Source organism: Apteryx rowi, unplaced genomic scaffold (assembly GCF_003343035.1).
Source record: "Apteryx rowi isolate R43461 unplaced genomic scaffold, aptRow1 scaffold_1156, whole genome shotgun sequence".
Lineage (NCBI taxonomy): Eukaryota > Metazoa > Chordata > Aves > Apterygiformes > Apterygidae > Apteryx > Apteryx rowi.
This window is the reverse complement of record NW_020447371.1, coordinates 10,971-35,161: the sequence shown is the minus strand read 5'-3', so window position 1 is coordinate 35,161 and position 24,191 is coordinate 10,971. Positions and strand designations below refer to the sequence as shown.

General features: G+C 42.2%; 1 protein-coding gene across 1 annotated transcript in view; it reads right to left on the bottom strand.

The window, feature by feature from the left end:
- Positions 1-23,844, bottom strand: part of BASP1 (brain abundant membrane attached signal protein 1) — a 53,088-nt gene extending 29,244 nt beyond the window's left edge. Inside the window, exon 1 of the mRNA XM_026080723.1 lies at positions 23,651-23,844. The gene's annotated coding sequence lies outside the window, so the exon portion shown is untranslated. The remainder of the gene's footprint in view (positions 1-23,650) is intronic.
- Between the last annotated feature and the right edge of the window lie 347 nt (positions 23,845-24,191).

Below are 24,191 nucleotides of genomic sequence, written 5' to 3'. Positions count from 1 at the left end.
GCTTTCTGTATTGACACAAGAAGACTTTGAAATTATGAGTCCCCATATGACAGAAAGCAAGCTGAGGCTCCAGAGAAACATCAACTTTGTTCCTGCACGCTTGGCATTGCAAAACAATAAGGATGGGAACTCAGAATATATACGGCTATTTCCATATGATTGACAAACTCTGTAAAAGTACAAAGCCGGAAAATAACTGGATGTGTGGTAGTCCCAGGCCTGCTAAGAGAAAGGAGTGCCACTGTTATTTCTTCCTGAACCAGAGACAGAAATCAGCCTGGCAAATTGGTTTCCAATGCCAAGAAGGCAGTCCAAGAACTAATAAGTCTAATAAGATCAATAACAGTGAACAAATCGTAAACTATGAGTATCCTCAAAACACTGCCAAGATTCTCATTTTTGTGAAATTTAAAATTTATTTTAAAAAAGAAATCCCCTAAATTCAAGAGAACTAAGTACAAAATGCCACTCTACTGCAGAGGTACCAGTCTTACTGTTAAAAAAAGTTATGCTTTTTCCTCCACTGCACATAATAAATATGCCAGATCCAAGATTACAGTCTGAATGGTGCAGTCTGGTGTGAGCAGCATAAGCAGTGCTTTCTCCCAGTAACACACACAACTCTTGTTTCAGCAAAACAGACTCAATGCAACAATCTCAAAGTGAGCAAAAGTATTTCTAATAGCACGACCACTCAATGCAGAGTGAAACACTTCACAGACAGAGTCAACCTTATGACTTCCATCCTGCATTTATTATAAGAAATGCAGTAACTTAATCTAGGCCACCTGAGCTAGCAGAGAGAGGGTGTTTTGGTTGCAAGGCTATCAGTACCACAACATGATTTGATGAATATTTCAGGGCTGCTCAAGCAGGTCTTTATCGTGCTCTGATTACTGTGTCGATAAAGCTTACATAGACATAATGAAGATTCAGGTATAAACAGTATGTAGCCTGCACGCAGTCAGTAAAACTAGCACTCAGCAAGAGAATTAGTCTTAACTGGAATTTTGGAGAGGAATCTGCAAATGCAAGATTTGGCATGGAAGATCATGCCAACACCACTTATCAGTAGATGGTATATAATTTAAAAGAAGGTTGCAGTTTTCAGTGATTCAGCTTATTGCATGCTTAATAAAGAAAAATGAAAAATGAAACAAAAACGTAAAATGGTGATATGGACAATAGTTAATCAGTATTATTTTGAAGGAGTCAGCCATGCCATCTTGTCCAGACAGAACTTTGTTCAGACAGCTCCATATTTTTTATTTCTTCAGTTTGCACTGACTGATAGAATACAAAGTCCTTAAAGAGTCAACTGGATCCAAAGAAAAGCTGTTTACAGTGAGTGGTCTAATATGACTGCAGGAAAACTCATTAATACTCGACAGGGGCAGCAGTGAGATGGTCAAGGAATGGAAAGGAAAAGAACTAGGAGTTCCCAATGTGGGTAAAGTCATTCATTTCTAAGGAGGTATCCTGAAAAGCAAAATGCAAAAGTTATAGCTGAAAATATCCACTTGAAGAGAAAATATGTCCTAAGAAATGAGAGTGGGAAAGGTTCATAGCAGATCTAAATGTTGCCAAGAGATGGCCTGATACATTTCCTACATTTTCATCTGTATTTGCAATGTAAAAACTTAGGAGGTTGATGCAGCAGAGCGGGATTGAGCAAATTCAGGTCTCTCCACAAGCCTGTGAAACTTTATTATGTAAAGTTCTTTTTATTTTACATATTCAAATTATTCACTGTTTCCACCATATGAAGCCCATAAGAAATTTTCTAAGTATTTAAATGAAGGCATTTGCAAGTTAAAATGAATGATTTTCTCCAGCAGAGGAGCTAATCCAGAGGATGAGACTTCTGCTTTGAGGTATTCATTTGCAAAATACATAACTGTCTGCAGAGGGGAAGGGGCTTTGCTCAAAGAATTTCTTAACCCATAAGAGAATTTCAACTAAATGCAGTGAAGAAGTGTCTAATGGCCAACAAACAAAAAGCAGCCACTTGCTCAAGGCTACCCTGCACTGGTTAAGGTGTTTGGTGCATCCCTGCTGGGTTCCATTCATTTCTATATCCTCCAGTGGAAAAACCGATGCCATAAAATTCGGACCATATAAGCGAACAGTTCAAAATAAACACAAAGTTAGGAAAGAGCAGTATTTTTGGAGACACTGCAAGTACCTAAAGGAATCCCTGCCAGCTGGCAGACTGGGGGCCAGAACAAACTGTGTGGTCCCCCGGCACAAGGCTTTGGCAAGCGCGGCAAGGCAGTGCTCCCCGCTGCCGAAGCTGCCTTTCCCATGAGCAAGCGCAGGTGGCACCAAGCAGGGGCTCGCCAGCCCTGCACCCCATAAGGAGGGAGCATGGGGCGGGAGGAAGAATGAGCAGAGCCGAGCACAAGGGGAGTCCACAGCGCAAGGGACCAGCGCTAGCAGGCAGTGGGTGCTGCAGGACGTGGGAGCACCAAAAGGAGACCTGGGATGGGAATTAACTTTGAGAAAAGCCCTGAAACGCAAAGACAGACATATTAAGAATGCAGGGGAAGGAGGAGGAGACTGTACTATGAGGAGTGCCTAATGGCAGAGATATCCCCAGAGTGGGAGCATGGATGTGCAGTGGAGGACAGGGGAAATAGCACCCTATGGGGACCAGAAGAGAGTATGTGCTGGCCTGAGAGCCTCTGACTGGAAAGCATCTTCGCTATCTGCTTTTGCCTTGGGGTTGGGGGTGGAGGGAGGAAGAGAAAAGGGGAAGAAGATCATTCAAGGCAGCCAGGCAATCCTCTAATTCATACAGCCAGACCTGAATCTTTGCTGCAGTCTCCAGAATGAGCAAGGTGAGCACCTGGACCTGCACGCTGCCTCCCGAAGGGCTGGAGAAGGTTATGTCAGGATTCATGAGGGCTCGGGGGCAGCTAGATGCAGTCTGGTGCTGGAGGCTAGTGAAGAATTGTCCATTATGCTGGTCCAGCCCCAAAACAACTGCCCAAGGGGTGTAGAGGTGAAACAGTCCCTAATAGTGCAAAAAATAACACATGCTGGCAGAGAGCAATGGATTAAATCCAGGCACACAGTTCATCCATTTTTGCATCCACTCAAGTACGTATCTAACTCTATTAAGGTTATTTTAAATATGGAGATTCCAGTCACTACTGTAGTGGGCTATTTTTTGAAGTCATTACAGAATATTTTTACTGGGCTTTTTCCCGCCCCCCCACAATGGGAAAGCCTTACAAAAAAAAACCCTCGGTTTTAAGAAAACACATTGACTCTTTTATGTTCTCAAGGACTTGGCAAGCAGGCCAATTTGGCAAGCACGGTCATGGTCAGGCAGCAGCCTGTAAGTTTATGGACACAGAGGCCAATGACATAAGACACAYATATTCTGCATCACAGCTGCAGGCTACTGGATTTCCACGGCAGGTCAGTGACTTGATTGCATAAACAGTGGAAGTAAGAGCTCAAATCATCCCCAGCACAGGGGAATCTATTAATAGAATAACCCAAGTTGGGTATGAAAAATCAAGAATTGGCTAAAAGGCAATTAAATGCAAGCAAAGAAAGCTATCTGGCTTAGGAGCTGGCATAGATCAGAGTTTAAAGTTACTAGCTCCAGTCAACCTGGCTTAAATCAATCTTCAGTACCTACAGCTTTTTGAAATATCATGCACTGCTTCATTGAGCACATGATATATTAGGATTGCAGTTATATAAAGAGGAAAGGCAGCACCTGACAGAATCTGCACTTTGAATCTTTACTTTGCTTCAAAGGAATCTCGAGATAGTTTGTTTTAATCTCTGGGGAGTCTGAGGTGTGATAACTGTGGGCTTCTCACCTGGGTGTCCAAGTATGGTCTGCTAATTATCTTCAGCATATAATTAAGAGCAGTGAAGAGCTTATCTTTCTCCATCAATGGTATGCATCAAGGCTCTTAATTTAGGCATTTAATTTAATTTCTTTAGTTGCTCAGTGAGAACTGCAACACTACATGCTCAATTTTTATAAAATCTACAGAACAGAGCAGAGTCTTCCCTTACACAATAACGCTGTTGTTTTAGTGCACTACTAGCCCTGTGTTGTAAGGGCCATCACACATAATGAGCCCAGGCTTTAAAACAGCATATAACCCAGGCATATACTTGTAGTTGAATTCAAAAARCTGCTGACCACATTTCGATAACAATTCCCTATTAATATTCACATCAAATTGAAGGGATGAAGAGAAGTGGGAAGAGTTAAAGCATCCTCGCTAACAGTTAGCTGAATACCTTGATCTGCTGTCTTGTAAAGATTTGTTGCTTGGCCTAGCAATTTGTTTCTGAAGTCAGGGTTTCATCTGTTGTCTAGGAAATAAAATTGCAGGTGCCAGTGTCTTACTTTCTTAGTAGTTCCCTATAAGACCATGATATAGTTTTCCCAGAAATATGGTCAAGGAATTTCAAATTGCCACACTTTGTCACACTGTATTCTTAAATAGTACCAGCAAGATCGGCTCTAAAGTCTTTAAATGCTCCACTATTGTTTAGGCAGCACATACTGGAAAGACAAAACATAATCTGATCTTTGTTGTATTGTCAATCTGCATGATGCCCCTCAGTTGGCTACCTTATATGTTGCTCTATGCAAACAATTAGACTGTTTGTCTGGGAATAGAAGTATCCTGTATAGTGAGAAAATGGTCTTATTTTTAATTTTCTTTTAACATGACATGAGGAGATTCTTTCTGAAGCACTGCAAATTACATGTAGGCCTAAAATGGAAAAAAGAAACATTGTTCCAAGAGAAAGAGGAAACAGTCTCAAATAATGAATTTTCCATGCTTTGCTCCATCTGACCAGTTGCCTTAATCCCACTATACCAGAAGCATTAGATCTTCTCACCTCCCAAAACTGCACATATTTTAGGCATGAGAAAATCAAACTCAAGTAACATTGCAAAATTATAAGCTCCTTAAAACAGGTATTTCAAGAGTGTTCTCAATCATGCTTGTAGCAGTGCTAAGTTTGGAGATCTTGTTCTTGGCTTAAGCCAACACTAATGACTGATTTGACTTCAATATTCAGATTTTTTTTTTATTTCATTGTTTGAGTACTTCATGGGAAAAATATGTGTACAAAATCTGCCCTTGTTACATAGGACAACGCATGCAAGCCAGTTGTTGAGGCCAACAATACCCCTGCAGCAATGCTTCAACGCTAGACTGTGGAAATAGCCAAGCAACCCAAATGAACACAAAATTTGAAGGGAGCACTCTTTATATTCCTCTAATTGGGTGGACACATCAATCCTCGTTAGAGCACCTCAGTGAATCATTTGTTGTTTACTGAGGCATGTGCTGGAAGAGTCCACTGGCGTGCCTTCAAGGGTCACAGGGGAGCCTCTCCCATGGAAATTAAAAATCAAGTTGTCTTTAGCAGCTTTTTAATAAATGTGATTTCCATTTGACCCACATTAGAGGCTCGCTTTGTTGAGATTTAGAAAGAAAAGTTTGTCCTTGCAAAAGAGCACGGGGAGGCTGTTAATATTCAGATGACATTTCTATAGTGATTAGAGATCATTAGCATTGGAGTTTCAGCTCAAGATTAATATAGCTTCTTCCTCTTCTCAAGAAGTTCATCTCAAACAGCCAGCTTTCTTCCTCTGAGAGGCAGCAGTGGCCATTACAGTCACTGGAGCCTTTTCAGTGCATGGATTTTCCACCACACCTGCGTTCGGTAGCAAGCTGGGGTGCTCCTCCGCCTCACCAGGTGCAYGTTCATACAGGACCATCCGCAGTGCAGATGCATCCAGCCTAGCTTTAAAACTTGCCGGGCCAGGTACTCATGGCAGCGTGAGATACAGCAGCCCAAAACCCAGTGTGGCCAAACATTGACATATGGAGGAACTTTTGGGGCAGCAGTGCGACTGCGTCACTTGCCTGGTAGGGCTAGCACGAAGTCCTGCAATCACAGCCCCTCATCTCCCCATATTTAATAATATATAATAATAACAATAATAATAATAATAATGCATGTAGCATTGTTCAGGTGGGAAACTAGAGAGCTTTATTTGACCACAGCTTCACTCTGCAATGCTTTTCACCAAACAGTGTTTTAGCCTGTTCTCTTTGATGGTTTCTAGTACATGTATCAGGGATGATACACTTAGCCATATACTTCTTGTTATCGGAATATAAGTTATATCACACCTTTTACAAGCTTAAATTCCTGTATTCAGTACAASCTTGTTTTATGGAGGTAGAGCCATTAGAGAACAGGAGTTAGTGTCCTGTTTCCTGCAACAGAGGGAACCCTGGTTTGCTATAAACAGTATTTATACTGACCGTCTGTGCTGAAGGACTGATTCCAGAGCCATTAACATTTATCTTAGAGAGTCAGTCTCTATAATGCCATTCATTTGTATAAAAGCTGTCCAAATGTAATGTAGTGGGATCTCTGTCATTTCTGTAATCTCTCATGTTGCCACCTTATGATTACACACATCCAGTTATTTAAGGTTGAAGTTAATAGGGACTGCGAGATTTTACAGGCATTTCAAATGCTCCATGCACAAAATTGCAGCTTCATAATAAGATAAACCCCATATAGTTAACATTGACTTTTTAAAGTGCTATTTTTGATCAAAATTTAAAAGAATGGAAGAAGGGTACTTAATACTCCAGGCGATGAACATTGAAACGAGCACTGGGCCATTCACTTGGAAGGCAGAACCACGACACACAAAGCCGTGCAACACGCTGATACCCACGTTAGCACAAGCAGGAGGGAAACGCATGTGAAATTCTGCAAGAGGCTGACAAACTTTCCCCGAAGGATAAAATTAGCTCCCACAGAACGTCCACATGAATGCAGCTGTGGTGCTGCCGATAACAGGGCCAACTCTGGTACTTGCTAAGATACCCCATGCACTGCATATTCCTACTTTGATGAATGCAATATAAACTAGCAGAACTCTGTAGATCCACAGCTGTGGATCTGCTGGATTAGGACATGCCCAACTGTTGTCCACTTTCAGATAAAATCAGAAAAGAAATTCACTTGCAGTCAGTTTCCCCAAAATCCCATCGGTAGTCCTTTCTTTTTACTGTACTGTCTCAGGACATGGAAGAAAACACTTCTCAACGAGTTTCAGTAAGCCAGAAGGAGCTTGTGAGTTACTATACGAAAAGTTAATGTAATAACTGGGCTCGCCTCATAAAATACGGCTTTGCACAAGAATAATGCACTTACCTCACTGACCTGACAAACTGTCTTAAGCTTGGCTAACAGTCCTAACTTCCCCTCCTACAAGCAAGTTTTGCAGTTTTCTACAGCCAAAAGACTGACACAGAAGACAATTGCAAAAAAATGTACAAACTGAAGCTCAGTTTCATAGCCATCCCATAAGTACACTAAGTCAAAACAACACATACAAATAAATTATTCTTAACAGCTATCTACAGGATATGACATTTCATAAAAACTGCTAAGTTCCTGTTTACAATATAAAGGGTTTCTTAAACCAGCCCCAGTGAAGCAATTTGTTGTGTGACACATTTTAATTGCTGCTTTACTGATCTAATTCTATCAAGTAGTATAATCTGTAGCCTCAATGACCTATTTTGTAATGGGAATCAGGAATTATAGATGAAACAGTTGAGCTAAATATCCTTTATCTTTTGAAACAAAACTATGAGTGGCTCTTATAATAACAAAAATAAGAGTTCCTTTGAAGAGATTATAAATATGTATTAGGAATTAAGATTTTAGTTCCCATGATTAAAAATGATGGAAATCCCCCCAACTCCCCCCCAGACAGCATTAAATGAACATTAAGAAGCACTTGAAAGTATGAACCCAAGTTTCCAGTCCAATGTAATAGTTTTATCATTACAACCTACTCACTATTTTTAATATTTGAATCAAAAAACAACATTAAAGCAAGAATTTAGTGTGCTTTCTGTAGCTCTCCTGCAGTGCCAGGATCACAATATCCGATAAGATGTCTGGCTCCTGCCCAAGGCGCAGAAGTGTCAGATGCTCAGAGGCATTTCTTTACTCTTTCCACCACTTCATAGTTACTCACACCTGAGTTTTACACATTACTCTCAATGCAGATGTAAACAAAAGGATCAGGCTATAAACCACAAGGGTTATTACTTGCTTTCACATGAATCAAAACACCTTAAAAAGACAAAAAAGGAAGCTTAAGGTTTGAGTGTGTCTTAATTTATATGAAACAGATACCGATGTAACAGATGTAGATGGTCATTATAGCTAATAGTTTGAGTTAACTCACTTCTGATTTCCAGCACTGGAACTCCACTGTAAATTCAGACATACAGTGACTTTAGAGCGGAATTTGATCCTTGGCACTGAAGTCGTTCACTTACTAGATTTTAAAACAAAAAGCATTTTCCTGGAAAATTTCACCATTGGTTTTCATTTGCAAGAGTGTATGCAATTTTTTTTAAATCCCATAATGTGATGTTTCCATGTCCTAGTCATAAGATGGAAAGTCTTAAAATGTGCTTTTAGATTAAAAACATGTTTAGATGGATAACATTAAAAGTCATTAAAACCATGCAACAAAGGTGCAGTTGGGTGATATAACTGAGCCAAATTACATAGCTTGCTGCCTCCAAATGGGACGGGCTCACTGCCTGCTCCCTTTCCTTCACAGCTGGGTTCTGTTGTCTGCTCCCTTGGCAAGGCGTCTGAGCTCTCTAAGCTGGGAGAAAACAAGCCCAGCCACAAAACAAAAATAAAAAACAAACAAGCAAACAGGGGAGGGCAAGCAGCAAGCCCACCTCTTGCAGCACCAAAGAGCTGTTGAATCAGCTCAGCTGTCCTACCTGCACCCTGGAGGTGAAAGTAGCTAACACTGCACATGGAATTAGACTTCAGGTAAGTGAAAACTCCCTGAGATTGTAATGTGAAATCCAAATGGGTACTATTTTCACCCTATGGATTTTGCCTCTAAATTAAAGCAGAGCAGGACAAGCTCCCTGGTTAACATCCATGCCAGGCGTGGACAGGCACCTAGGGATTTGAACAGCTTCCCAGAAACTCTTACAAATAAATACTGAAAAATGGCAGAATGGGTAGGTATTTAATTTATGAATTCAAACAAAGACAGTAGTCTTAAACTAGAACTACACGGGAAACAGCTTTCCAAGTTCTCAGAAGCCTGGTATTTGAGGCAATTTTACATGACCTTTCACAGTCAGCCAGCCAGCCAAAGAATTACTCACTGCTATTAGCCCTTTGCTTAAAGATAGCCACTTCATGTGTAAAAGAGCATGTTTCAAGTATTTTCTCTGCCCAGTTCAGAGCTGAGACTCAGCTTTCAGCACGTCAGCATTGAAAAGCTCTGACCAGAGATGCTCTCTTGCCAGTCGGGTAGTTTATATAGCGTGGGGTAACCATCAGTAGAGGCTGAGACTGTCCTAACCCAGACTGGGCAACAGGCTGCTGAATATGGTACTCACTTGCTTTATAGTCAAGAGAGAGAAGTCCAATCCCCTAGCTGGAGTCAGCGAGAGCAGAAATTTGATCCTTGACTGCCCACATGGGTGGCTTATACATTAAATGATTAACTAGCCCAAAGCGGGTAAGTTTGTCCTTTATTTCAGCTAGGAATCAAAACCCATACGATTATTCCCAGGGAACTGGAGCTGCAAGAATTCAAACGTTTTCCAGCACAAAGATCCTCACTCTGCTCTGCTGTCATGTTCCAAATCTCAAAATTTTTTATTACAATCTTTTATAAAAAGTAAAAAATAATAACTATAAAGTCAAAAGCACTGTTCATTTGAATTGAAACTGCTGATAGGATTTTTTTTAAACTTCCCTCCTATCAGTGTTACACGTCTCACTTGGTGAAAAATGCATAGGATGTGGCACTATACAGGAAGCTACAAAATCTACTAAAATCTGCTCATGTTTTAAATAGTGCACACTGTAGTCTTTGCAACAGTTCTCTTATTGCTGCACACCTTCAGAACGTTTTACTAATAGGCACGTGTTATACGCCTTTTTAAACTCTAACACTCGTTAGTCCCTAGGCTACGTATGGTATTGCATATTTTAGGTCTTAAACCTCAAAACTCCACAAACTGYAGTCTTTAGGAAGTGGATATTTACCTTATGGTAGAAAATGGAAATGTTTTTACTATCCTACTGTTGCAGATAGGAGTCTCAAGAGCACACTTTAAACCTGAAATACAAACTTGAGGGTTGATTTTAAAGTTCATGTTTATTTTCATTGGCCTGTCTCTTAAGTAGAAAAGGTTTCAGTAGAAGCATGCTAATTATGTCAGACATATCTGGTTTATACATGTCAGATATTTCTTTATGACAAACCATTCCAGCTTTGCAGTTTAATCACTGGCATGCACATAACGCTTGGAGAAAAAAACTGTTTTCTAGGAAATATCAATTCTGAATTAAGTTCCAGTGTGGACAGCTTTAGCACTTCATCCTGCTTACCTATTGCTTGTTCTGCAGTACTCCATACAGCAGCAGATGAAACAGGCTTGGTYGGATCACTTGTGAACATGCTCACACTTCTGCCCAAACCAGGCCCATCCCGGAAGCACAGTTAAAGCCAATTCCAGTCCAGGAAGTTGACTCAAACCCAGTACCAGCAGTGAAAGCCTCAAGACCATCCTAGCAAATCATCCTCATTCAATAGCTCCCACGCAGGTATCTACTGCACAGAAGCAAGAAGCCCATGGATACACCAGTATACACTCCCTAGTACATACTCTTGCATAGTAGTATAGCTTACTATATCTAGTATACACTCCCTCCCATCAGTAAATACTATAATTACTAGGCCTGCTCTGTTTCTCATGTACAGACCCATGCACTGGAAAAAAATTGTCAGTTCTGAAGTCTACAGACTATTCTACAGCCCTTTGTGCTCGTTTATATGAGCTATTAATATTAATAAGACCTAATGCTAGAGATTTTGTCTCTGACCAAATGAATCCTAGCCTAAGGTGTATTTTTTCCTGACCTATCTGCTCAACATGAGAAGAGCACTGCTGCACACATGTATCTTCCACAGATTAAGAAGATAATCCTTCTTCCTCTTTAGGCAGTATGAAACTTGTCTTCAACAGCAATGCTATCCAAATATACCTACCATTAGTTTCTTAAAGGAACTACGGAGGAGCCACCCAAAAGTGAAAGGTGGGAAAAGAAGGCAAACATGACAGAATGCTCAGATTTAACGTTTTGGCAAATGCTTATGTATTTTGAACATAAACACAAACATTGTTGCAGCACATCAGACCCACCGACGCTGCCCACCCATCCATCCAAATTAACAAAATTCTAGCAGCCCACAACTCTGACTTTATTAACATAACTCAGTTAGATTCAGAGAAAATACTTACTGATAAATGGTGCAAATAAAAATGGAATCAGGCCCATGGCCCTAGTTCTGTTCCCAAACATGCCTCGGTTATTGAAAGATTCACTGAAGTTGAAATGGTGTCTGTATGCACAGTTTACACCGAAACCAGTGTTCCTAATACAGGAAGCATCACATGACAGCACTATTGTGCACAGCTCAAAATCCATACACAGCTAAATATTCTCCCAGTGAGCAGTTAAACGAAGGTGAGCATTTCCTCATCTCTAGCAACACCAAGATATGGGCAACTAGCCAAGAATCTCATTTGTTAAATAGAAACATACATCACATACATCTGAATCCTGCAAGTGATTCTCAGGAGTACAAAATGACTTCCAGTAAGCCCATATGGAAAGGAAATAAATCTCAGGTTGCCCTCAGGTACAAAAGGTTGATTGATTTCAAGCACGTACCCAAAGGAGCTGCAGAAGGGGCAGCCCATGCCATTGAATTGGGAACTTGAACGGCAGCTGCCCACCTGCCCACAGAATAGACTGCACAAAGATATTTGTTCAGCTACACATTAAGTCTATTCAAAACCTTTTATGAATACACACCAAGGGTTTCTTTAGAAATGAGCCTAATTTATATCAGGCTCAGCCTTCAAGGCTATTGTTATTATAGCATTAAGTTTGAGCAACCATGGGTTGAAAACGTGTATATAGCCTCTTTACACAGTTAGCTCCTCCACTCATCTGTGCAACAACCCAACAATATGCTTCTGTAGCCTATAGATTAAGTAACAAAAGAGGTCCTAGCGCTGTATAAATCAATATTGCACAGCTGTCCTCAGATGTATTTACAAAATTTTATTTTGGGCTTATGGAGTAAAATTTTCAAACGTACCCACATGACTGCATATTGCTGCCTTGAAATACAATTTAGGAACTGAAAAATCTCAATCATTTTCAGAAACTTCACTCCAGTTTTTATATCAGCCCCATTTCTAAGAACAGACTTTCAGTACATGTCAGGGATTTTGTCAAAAAGTGCTATACAGAAATCTTTGATCAGTATCCCATGCTGTTTGGCAGCAATAAATAAAATCTTCTTGTACCAGCTCTAGAAAAGCCTTGCCTGGATATTACTTAGTAGCATGTACTATATCCATAAATCATAGTAACAGAAGGTTTATCTTTTGATCGCTATTTTAACAGAGTTCAGACATTCTGATAAATTTGGATGCTTGAGAATGCTTTTGTTCCAACTGAACTAGCTTCTCTGAACTCAAGAGCAAGCGCACTCCAGAGGTCACACATGTTCCTAATTTCATAAGTGCAGGGCCGGAAGGGACCTCAAGAGATCTTCTTGCCCCAAAGTGGAATGAATTATATTTAAATGATTGTCTTACCTATTCTTAAAACATCATTCTCTCCTTTACACTACACAAAATCAGTGTTTTCATTTTTTCCTTTGATAGGTCATGTCTGATTATTGTTATTGTTTACATGTTCATCCACTTGAACAGCATCTCTCTTTCATGTGGCATATGACCCATGCAAGTATTATTACCTTAAATATTCAACAGATAGTACATGAAAGAAAATTCTCAGATGTTCACTTCAGAATAGTTTAAAGGTAATTTATTCAATTCTGGTAGCAAAAGTTTTGCACAACTAGGAAGTGAAACTCTGTTATTGATGTTGTCCATCACCGATCAACAAATTCTTCTTTACGGTAAATCTGATCATAAATTCCTTATGACTACAGAGTGCAAGTTTTATGGGAAATGTTTGCAGAGACAAGAAATTTTTACTAAGATTTATTAATTTCAAATTATTCTAACTCATCTTACTGACTAACTTCCACCTGCAGCAGAGCAAAGGGCAAAAATTTTCCATATACTGTCCAAAGTTATGTTTATCCACCCGAACAATGGAAATCCCATTACTCTGGTACAGCACAAGTACCTGCTAGTCCTTAGTGTTAGAACAGAGAAAGATGCCTCCTTGTTCTCATGAAAGACTAACATAACTTATGAAGTGTATTGTTAACACAAAAATGTATTTAACTATGCTAATTAAAATGAGCACTGTATAATTTTTTATTGCAGATGAAGGGTAGCTAGGAGATATTCCCAGCTGTGACTTCATAACTATGGCACTTTGAAATATAGTCTCTTAGGAACTGCAAGCAGATTTAACCAAGGAGAGTTAAATGTGCCTAGATACATGAAGTTATATTTAACTATCTCCCTAGCTAATTAGATCAGGGAGACAGAATCATATGGCTAGATTAATTAAGACAAAACAGAGCATTTGTAATAATTAAGTTAGCTATTTGGTCTCTTTTCCAGTGCAGGGACTCCATGAACACCATGAGCAGAGCAGCCAATGCCTGGCACTTTAGACCACATATGCCCCACAGATACAGCCCCACCAAAGCCACTGTGCTTGCAAGATTGCGAGAAAACTCCGATGGACAGTCTCATGTTATCTGCTGGTTTTAAGAAGAAGAGTGAGATAGTCAGAAGAGTCAGTTCCTTCCCTTGAGGAGTCTCTGAGACTGCTCAGAAGGGAGAAGGTTTCCAGAGACGGCAAGGTGGTACAGGCAAGAGATTCAAGGGGGGAACCTGCAGTTCAGGAACAGAAATTGTCCAAGTGCCACCTCACAGTCAGACCTCAGAGGTGTTGGAAAGGAACTTCTTCAGGGCCAGAGGATCCTGCAAAGTTGCTGCAACTCAGAAAAACACAGAGCACTTAGAGCCAACATTAGTATTTCAAACTTGAAAGGACTCAGTGGGCAGAGTGTGGGCTGTGAATAAACCTTTTATCTATTATTTTGGTTTCCTAATCACTGTGAGTTTTCTCTACTTAAAAAGTTAATTATCCGAGATGACAAGTTGTTATTCTAATGAAAATAAGGCCCTTTGAGTTTTTTGGTATTCTTTGGGAGCTCACTGTGCAGGAGATGATCTAAATTGATCCACTTCAATTCTCTGGCCTACCTGGGGACCTTCCACAGTGACCAAAGGCAATGTTGTGTCTTCACTGTATCTGCAGTAACAAACTTGTCCTTTAGAAAAAAGGCATATATAGTTGCCATCATGAACTCATTTGGCCTGAACATGGTGCATTCATCTTGATGACTTTCATAATGAATTGGTACAGTAATCATGTTACTGTCCCCATCATTTACATATGTTATGCTTTATTTGGGCACAGTGAAAATTTTAAGCAACTGGAGGAGATCCAAAGAAAAGTTTCTTTATGGAAGAAACTCAGGCCAATAGGACTGTGACAGCTGCTGGCTTTTATGCAATATGCAGTCCAATAAAGCCACAGTTTGGCAGATAAGCTTTGTCTATTATAATAGCAAATGTTTCCCCTCTGAATGTGTTTTGGAAGGTTTTGCTACTCACTAATGTATTTTAATTGTGATAGTCCAGCAATGTGTTTGATGCCCTGTGAGACCCAAACAAATCTAGTACTTCTTGAAAATAAGACTGGCAATGCAAACTCTCCCATACAGTTTTTTCATTTAGTTAAGAGCCAGTTTTGCTTAAAACTAAAACATCATTTCAAAAGGAAAAAAAAAATCTATTCTCTTTCAGTCAGCAGAAGGAGAAACCACATTAATATTTCAAGTGCTGAGAAGTTAAAAGTGTTGAATGATTTTGGCTGGAAACACTAGAAGATTCCTATAAAGTTATAGTATTTGCATAAAACTTTGTTTAAGACCAAGCTTTCATGTTGATACGATCTCAGTCTAGTGAACATCCAGATTTGGCAGCCATACCCGCGCAAACAGTTGGGGTCTAGTAACATGAGTTTTAGAGTTTAAAATTAAAGTACTACAAATTAATGGCTCTGTTTTCACATCCCTGCTTATTACACAGGAATGACAGTAGACTTAAGCTTATGACATAGATCCTACTGCATTTGGCATATCTGCTAATGCCCACCTTGCATGTTAGTGTGTGATGAACAGGATGCTCTCTGGAATAGGTTGTGTTAGCTCACAGCTGAAAATACCATCTTCTAGAAAGGATAACCAAGGGAATCAGCAACATAACCAATGTGATAATTTAATTGAAATACAGACAAAYGATCCTCAAGGAAATGATGAGCAAGGATACAGAGCCAAGGTTAGCTGATGAATGAGAACCACCAGCTTGGAGACACTTGAACATTTTTTACTGTGGCACATTTACAAATATGTGATACGCACAGAGATATATAAGGTATATGCTAATATGCTAGAATACAAAGGCTTTATCAAAAAGAGTATCGAATGGCTTCTTTAACCAGTGGCAAGTGTACCAAAAGACTTCATTTTTGAAGTAGAAAGTATGTAAAAGCTGCTGAGACACATATTTCTATTCTCAGACTCTAAATTTACTGCCATTGTTACACAGCAAACTTCTGAACACACTTTTCTCTGCACCACAAACCTGTGCAGAACTAGTAAGTTGTTTCATTCCTTCCTTCTCTCCCTGCGACCTCCATGTTTTAGCTGGTGAAGGGCTCAAGCATTCAACCCCTTGCCTCACACACTCAATAGCTGTGGGAGGGTACGCAAAGCCAGTTCTTTCCCCTCAATACCATCAACCACGTATCAACTTCAAGTTAAAATGGAGATGGCAGGTATTAAAGTCACAACATTTAGCCCCCTTGAAGCAAGCGAGATCCATTATATTTGTCATTTGTTGACTCTGACATGTTTGCACCTCTCCATAACACCTTGGCGACAGCATTGTTGCAAGAGAAGTTTACAAAAACAAATACCTGTAGGTGTTTTTCAGTAAAGCTTGAGCCATTGGTAACAGAAGCTACCTCAGGACTGAAGGCCACTTTCCTGACATTATGCCTTACTGGATTGTCAATGCGGTGCCTTGTTCAGTCAGGAAGGAGGGACCACATGCCACATTGCTCTTGCCATCACCATCAGTAATTTGTTCATGAATCTGCTAGTTAGTAACCGATTCATCTAGAGAAGAGGATGACAGCTGAACTTGCAGTGATCTAGTAATTATTCGAGTGCTTATAAAAAACTACTTCAATGTTAGTTTTCTTGAGCTCTTTTGAAGATTTTATTCAGTATTACATGCACAGAGAAAGTACACTCAGGTGAGATATAATATTTACGTGCACATGGCAACACTTACTTAGCTTGGCTCTAAAGGTATTATTCATTAAGGCAATGTCATCAGTCAAGGCAACTGGATGCAAAATTCTGGCTACTGTGCAGAAAGCTGACTGTTCCTCTAAATATCACCTAGGGAGATTAGCACTGAGGAAATCATTAACATGTACAATACTGGTGGAATCTCAGACTGCCACAAGTAGCTTTAAAGGGGGTCTCCTTGTACTGAAGGATTTTTTTCTTCAAGATGAAGATCATTGAGGGTGGGAAAAGAGGAAGGAGAACAGAGGACTGGAACAGAGAAGGGACAATGCCTTCTTCATCTAAAGCCTTCCCTGTGAATGATAACAGATCCGTCAGAAAAATGCGTCTGCATGGACAACTCCATGCCACCCTTCTTGACTCTTATGTCCCACATGCAACTTTCTAGAGGCATCAGGAGACTTTCACCTACGAATGTTTATGGACTGCACAGAAGAGATGGGTTTCCACGTTTGCTTTATTTCCCTAATTTAAGCACTTGAATTAGAGGCTCGGGGCTATCCTGAGCACTCAGATATATTCAGCAGGCCTCACTGACTGACTTAAACAGAGTGAGTGTAAGCTCCTAGTGAAATGAAGTCACAAACCAACGGCATGCCATCCTCTCAAGCAAAGAATGGAATGGAGGTAGCTGGAAAATCTTGGCAGGTTTTCACTATTACTCTCTGAGGACCTGTTGTCTCCCTTGTTTCACAGGGCCTGTCCATCTGAACAGGAAAGCAAGAGCAGGCAGCTCTCCGCCACTCTTCAGCAAGCCCAGCTGTTCCCAACACGGGCTGTGCTTTCTCAGATGTGGAGCACGTGCATGGGGCTGAGTGGGGTGACCTGAGGAGAATTAGCCCCTCTCTCTCAGCCCATCTGGTTTGGGAGCCAGTTGTTTAGAGTGGCTAGCACATCTTCCCCATTTGCCTCAGCTTTTGTGGTGAAAGCAAGAAACCAAGAGAAGCTGCTTTCGCCATCTCAGAGCTTGCTGAATTTGCTTCCTCCCACCAACTCAGTGCAATTTGTAGCAAATGTCACCCATGCACTTAGCAGTGCTGGCCAAAGAAGCAACAAGAAACTTTGCATGTTAATGCGGAACACTGTAATTATCTCGGTCCTGCATCAAATGCTGACAGGTTTTGCCCTATCCATTTCCAGGCCCCAGTGGAGTTTTGTACCACCTTTAGCCTGTTTTCTTTGCTGGCAAAATTACACACTGCCCTGCTTTGAGGAACTGTGATTACAGAAAGCTGATGAAGCAATTTGCAAGCTCCAGTTTATCTTGGACAAGCAGATACACCAAAGTGTTTGTCACAGTTTTACTCTCCCATGTTGACTACGTTTGCAGCTGGGGGTTTGCACCGGGTTTTCTACATCCGGATTTGCACTTGCTTTGTCTGCGCTTTCCTAAGGTAGTTAGATACAGAGAGAGACACGTATCAGTTGTGTTATTGTTGATCTGTTCTTTGTTTTGTCTAACTGCTTCATTTCTTCTCCATAGTTCAGCAGTCATCAGAAATTTGCTTAGCAAATGCACATCTACAGCATCCTGCTATGCAACCATCAGCCTTATCTTAAAACAGTTAATAAGTTCAAGGTATAAGTCTGAATACAAGCTCTTCCTTCACCAACCAGTCACATAAGGAAAACAGTAATAGCAGAAGATAAATTGACAAATAAAAGAAGGCTCTGTCCTTCTATAGGGGCTCTGTCCTTCTACATCCCATTGAGTATTTTAAGGACTATTGGACTATGAGATGGACAGCAGTCACTGATTTTACTACTTTTATGGCAGCAGCTTTCATTTGTCATTTAAAGTGGTGATGGCATACATTTCTGCCATTAAAAGTAATCCCTTAGGGAAGCTTTGCAGTTGTAGTTACTAGGCTTTTGCCAGAAGGGAAAGTTTATGTGCATTCATGCCCTACTCATGCCAATGGGAAGTTACTACAACCACCATCATGACATCATTAGCAAGTTTTCAACAAGAAACCTTTACAAGTAGCAAAAAGTATGTGGTTAAAACCTGATCTTATTACACATTCAGTGTTGTACCTTTCATAAGCGCAGAAAATCACCAAACAAAATGAAGGTCCTACCATCAATCCTACAGTCTACATTAAGCATCAAGCACATGCTGCTTTGAACAGCTGCGAGAGGAGCATACATAAAATTAAATCTTGCCTTTTGAAGAGATATTCAAATTCCTACAGAGTAAGAAAAAATAAAATCTCTGTATTGGCAGAACATAATCCTATGTGGCACTATTTGCCAGGCTAAAATCTAAATTAGGTAACGTGACCAAAAAGCATGCGGCTTTCCCAGCTCTGCAGTATTGGGGAGGTACTTGCCAATCTATACTCCCCAAGTCACATCACTACACAGCCTACTTAGCTGTATTCTGCAGCACACAATACCAAACACATCAAAAGAGATCTGCTCTGATTTATATCCTAAGACAGAAGGGTTTTATTAATAAAACTGTCTCCTCAGAGTTAAATTCCATTAACTGTGTTTAAGAGGGAATTACTACACATCTTGCTCCCAGGCAAAACCTGACCATTCCACATGTGTTAAAAATCAGTATCTCTTTACATTTACTGGTGTGCTGAAAAAAGTCAAAGGATTTTATTTTCAGAATCTGGCAAGTCAGGCATCTCTCATGTTTGAGGAATCATGTTGCTATCAATCCATTTCTATTTTAAACCTACGAATTTTTGTATCACATAACCAATAGCTACATTTTTATACTAACCACATTTCTCCATCTTGAAGTGAGAAGCTTAGCTAGCTTTTAAGAAAGACTGCTGTGAGAAACAAGACGTTGTAGAGAAGACTTTAAAGTCCTTTTCATTCTGCATGAGGTGCTTCCCCCCCTTCTTCCCCCTGCATTTTTTTTATCTTGAAAGCATTTCCTGCTAATGCATTAAACCTCTATTATGCTGCATATGGTTTCTATTTTCAAGTCTCTAATGCTTTTAGGAATTTCTTTGATTTCTCTAGTTGTTACCTCATTCTTGTCATTCCTGATTGACAAAAAAGAAATAATCCAAGCCCCTCCTAGGTTTTCTTTCTTTAGTTATGAAGCTGTTCCAGAACATCTGTACAGCGCTTCAAAATGGCCTGCCTTTACTACGCTTGTAGGAAAGAAGGTAGAGTCTTCAATGTCAGCAGATAACTCTTCATTATATTTGAATGCCATACAGTTTTCTTACTTGAAGAACTCAGATTTTAGCCATTAAATTTACAATGCACCCAAGGGCACTACAGTAATACCTACAGACCTAAATCAAGACCAGAGATTTCCATGTAAAAGTGTAAATAGAAATGTAGCATCCCCTCCTTGCAGACAGGGAAAAAAGGAAAGATTTTGAAGTTCTTGCTTTCAAAATTATTGCAAAATCAACTTTCAAWGGTAAGTTTTCAAAAGATAAGTAGCACAATGGTAGCTGAGCACTTGCAAATGTGGCGGCATGGAAGTCTGCCAGGATTTCATGGGAAGGCCTGTTTCTGCCCTGCTCTGAGCTTGCAAACTATTCTGTATTCCAGCTTCTAGTTAAGTCAGTGTATCCCATCAGGACATGTGCAGATGCCTGCACAAGGGAAGAATTGTTCAGACTGAAGCTGTCCTGGACACAGGAGGCTCTGCTGAAGGACTTCATGGTTGACTGCATGGGGCAAGGCTAGCGGTGGAACACAGTGCAAATAGAGAAGCTTCAGCTGGAAAACACAATTTATTCCAGATGCTTAATGTTGAAAGACCAAACACACTAATACATAAGGCCTGGAGACAGTTMTAAAGACAGTCCTGAAATTTTGGAGCAACCTCAAGGAGAGGGTATGCTCCAAAGGGATGATTCTTTTTGAGGTTAATCAATCTTTTATTACTAGGTTGCCTCAGCGGGTGTTACACTTCAAATGCAAAGAAGCATAGGAAGACAGGCCGAAGAAGAAAAAAAAAAAGCCTGATCATTGCTTCATACCATAACTGGAACAATAGTTTTATCAGTTAACCTTGTTTGTATTTTAACTGGATATGATACTCTCAGAGGTTCATCTCAACAGAAAAAACTGCTGTGTGATACGCCTTTTGGCAGCTAAATATGAACAAACTCCCTGAATTACACAATCAGCTCTTTCATACATGAAGCACACAAGCATAGACAGAGCCACCATGATTTTCCCATCTTTGGAGGTTTATTCTGTCCATAGAACAGAGTTAATGCTCTCCAGCTGAACCTAAAACAGCTATACAAAAGGGAAGTATCCACCGCATAACATCCAGTAGGTAGGAAGACCACAAAGCAAAACTGCAAGATGAGTAGAGACAGCAAATGCAAAAACCTTTGGTCATGTCCTTACCCCTTCCCTTCTCCCCTCCCACACTAATGCTTGGTGGTTGTGTTTCCTTCCTCCACCCAAAATTCTCAGAAAATCACAGAATACATAAGGAACCTGCAGGGAAAGGTATCTCCACTGGAGACAGCAGTAGCTGCAGATGCCGCATCTTCCCCTGGTTCAGCGGTCCCACCCCCACAGTTTCAGTGCTCCTATGTTTAATAGGGAACAGCTACAATGGAAAAAAACCTTGGTATTGAAGCCTGTTCAGTGGTCTAGGAGGTGCCTTGGCAGGCACCTGTGCATCACAGAGCAGGGCGGTGACATTATGGCAGATTTTAAGGCTCTGATGGCAGCACTTCTTCAGAAGTGGCCTTCACTGAAAACACAGGAAATACCAAGTAATCACAAGGTGAAGTTGAGAGGTCCTGGGGTGTAACATATCAAGCTAATATTCGTAACGCTGGCGGGGAAATAATAAAACCCACCAGCACCCTCTGTCCAGGCACCCATTTGTGAGCACAACTGCAGTATTCTGTTATAATCTTGAACCTGGGCTTAGCACATATATCAGTTATCTATGGTCAGAAACCAACAGTCTCTTATAAAATTACCAATTTATAATGTGCTTAAGAATGCCCACCTTAAAGAGAAACATGTATCCTAATTTTGGACAAAAGTATCTTTCCTCCGGAAAGAAAGGGGCTGGAGGAGGAACAAGCATCGATGCCAGCATCAAGATGCAACAACTTGAACAAAAGAGATTTCAAGATGTCGCACTGAAAAAAAAAAAATCTTCCTATAGAAAGCCTCTTCGCCCTCGACAGAGGGAGATGCTTTAGAAGACAGTATGGCAATGCAGAACAGGAGTGTCTCCCCCTAGATGGAGTCTCTCCGCAAGCACGTCCCCGTAGCATGGCTTCTTTACGAGACCATTAACATGGAATTTAACTGCGGCACGTAAATTAAATCCACTTCGCGCTCTTTAACCAAGAGGACCCATAAATGGACCTGCCTTGTTAGTGTGGCTGGAGAGTACCCCCCGGTCAGAGGAGGAGCCAAGCAAACAGCAGCTTTTGCGATAAATCGGGCGGCCACGCCAGCTGACGGCGGTCACCCCATTTTCAGCGCTGCTCCCTGAAGGCGGCTTTGCGGGGGATGGGGAGCTGCGCGGGCGCCCCTGCAGCCGCTCGCCTTCCGCCCACCCAAATCTGCCAGGGGCTGAGAGGAGCAGCAGCATTCTTCCCCCTCAAAAATGCCAGATTTCGTCTCAGTAAATCGGGGGGGGAAGGTCTTTTTTCTTTAGCTGCTCAGCCCTCCGGCACGTTACCAGCTGCGCGGTGCCACGCGTGTCCGTGCGCCCCTCGAGCGCCGCTATTTAATGGGCGGGGGAGCGGCGGCGGCCCGGGCGCCTTTGTTCCGCCGCGGGCCCGATCCCCGACGGGGGGGGGCGGGTCCCGCGCCCCCGCCTCCGCGCATGCGCCGGGCCAAGACAAAGGAATCGGTAATTACGGCGCCGCTTCATTCATTTTCGCTGCAGTGTCTCTCGGCCAGCCCCAAAAAGCAGCGGTACGGGGCCCTCTCGCACCCACCCGGCGTGACAAGCGTGCGTGTGTGTCCCTTGCAGTAGCCCCCCAACTCGTGGGGAAGTTCGCTGCAAGAGCCACGTTTTAAAGACACGCGGGGGGGGGCGGGGGGGGGAGAGAGAGACGACCCGGCGAGGTGGGTCTAGGGAGGAAAGAAACAAAAAAAGCTACAGGGATATGTAGCTTCCTTTACTGAGGAAAAAAGAAAAAGGGGAAAAAAGGAATCTGTTGGAAGAGGGAAAGCATTCGATGAATATTCRTGAAATAAATGCGTTTGGGAGTCAGGCAGTCTTGCAGAAGCAGCACTGGCAGAGGCAGCGGCGGTCTCTTGCCTTTTTTGACGGCTGGCTTGTAGCCCCTGCCCAGATAGCACTAACGCAGCTAACCCCTCCAAAAAGCATTTACATAAAGCCTTGTCAAGAGCCGGGATTACAATTGTTGCCGCGTCCGCTGTCATTTTCACGCACACTCGTGACCGCTAAAGCAATAAGCCCTTTTATTGCCTCATCAAGAGCGATCACATTGTTGCGAGCCACAATAGGCACGCGCTGCACTTAACCTCGCCACGGCTTCCGCGGGCTGCTTGCCGGCTGCCCGTTTTCCCACGTTAGCTGCCTCCGAAAGAGGAGCCGCTGCGCTGGGGCAGCGCAGCCCCCACCGCCGCGCAGCCCTCGCACAGCCGCGTAACCCCGCCGGCGCCTCCCTGCACCACCAGCCCTCCCCGCCGCCCTGCCACGTTCTCCGCGCTYTGCGTTTTCTTCTCCGAGCGCTTCGCCTCATGGATAGACTCGGGGATTTTTTTGTTAAGCAGCCTCCCTTTGGAAACAGATTCATGATACCAAAAAGAAATACAGCGTAAAACACTATTTTTCCCACCACACCCATCGCTTCCTGACCTCTCCTCTCCCCCACCCCAAAAAAAGCGTTATCGGGCATTTAAATTCCACAGAATATCCTTTAATCCATTTTGTGCCTCGAATTCGGTTTTAGGAGCTCTCTCTCGGGGAATATAATAGCTCCTCACAGCGATAATCCTAAAATGTGCCTGGGGAGGCGACTCCCAATCTGCTCCTCTCTCCCCACTCCTTCCAATTCAAACATACATCTCCTTTCCCCACATTTGAGACACGCACGGAATAAAATAAAAATAAATGCAAAGCTCTCGGGGGCTGCCATGTAAACGCCGTTAGCGAGATATGCTGCTCCTTACCTTTTGATATTTCTCCTCTCTCGCCCTTTGTGTACTTGTGTGCTGGGGTGTCACCAAGAGAGTCCCAGGTAGCCCAGTGCCCGCTCGGCTCGGTCTGAGTGCTGTGGCTCTCCCCCGCTCGCTCGCCGGGACTGGAGTGACTAGTGCCTGCTGGAGCAATGCCGCCGCTACCGCGGCTGCTGCCTCTGCATTTCTCACTCTCTCCCCCTCCCTCTTTCCCTCCCTCCCCCCCTTCTCTGTGACAGTCTGTGGGCAGTTCAAAAGCCACACGCACTTATTTATTTATTTTAGAAGCTCGTAGGCAGGGGATGCGCTGCGCGGCGTTCACACTTAGGGGGCGCACGGACCCAAGGTTTTAAATATTAGCCTGGCCCGCGGCGGGAGGACTCGCTCGGGAGGTCCAGAAACGCACCTGGCAACCTTATTCCCCCTCCCCCCCGAGCTAACCGGATCCCAGGGAGGATCCTGGAGTGGGAAGGGAGAAGCCGCTCTTCCTTCCCCAGAGGCAGCGGGCGCGAAGCCGCACGGCGAGGCGCGGGGC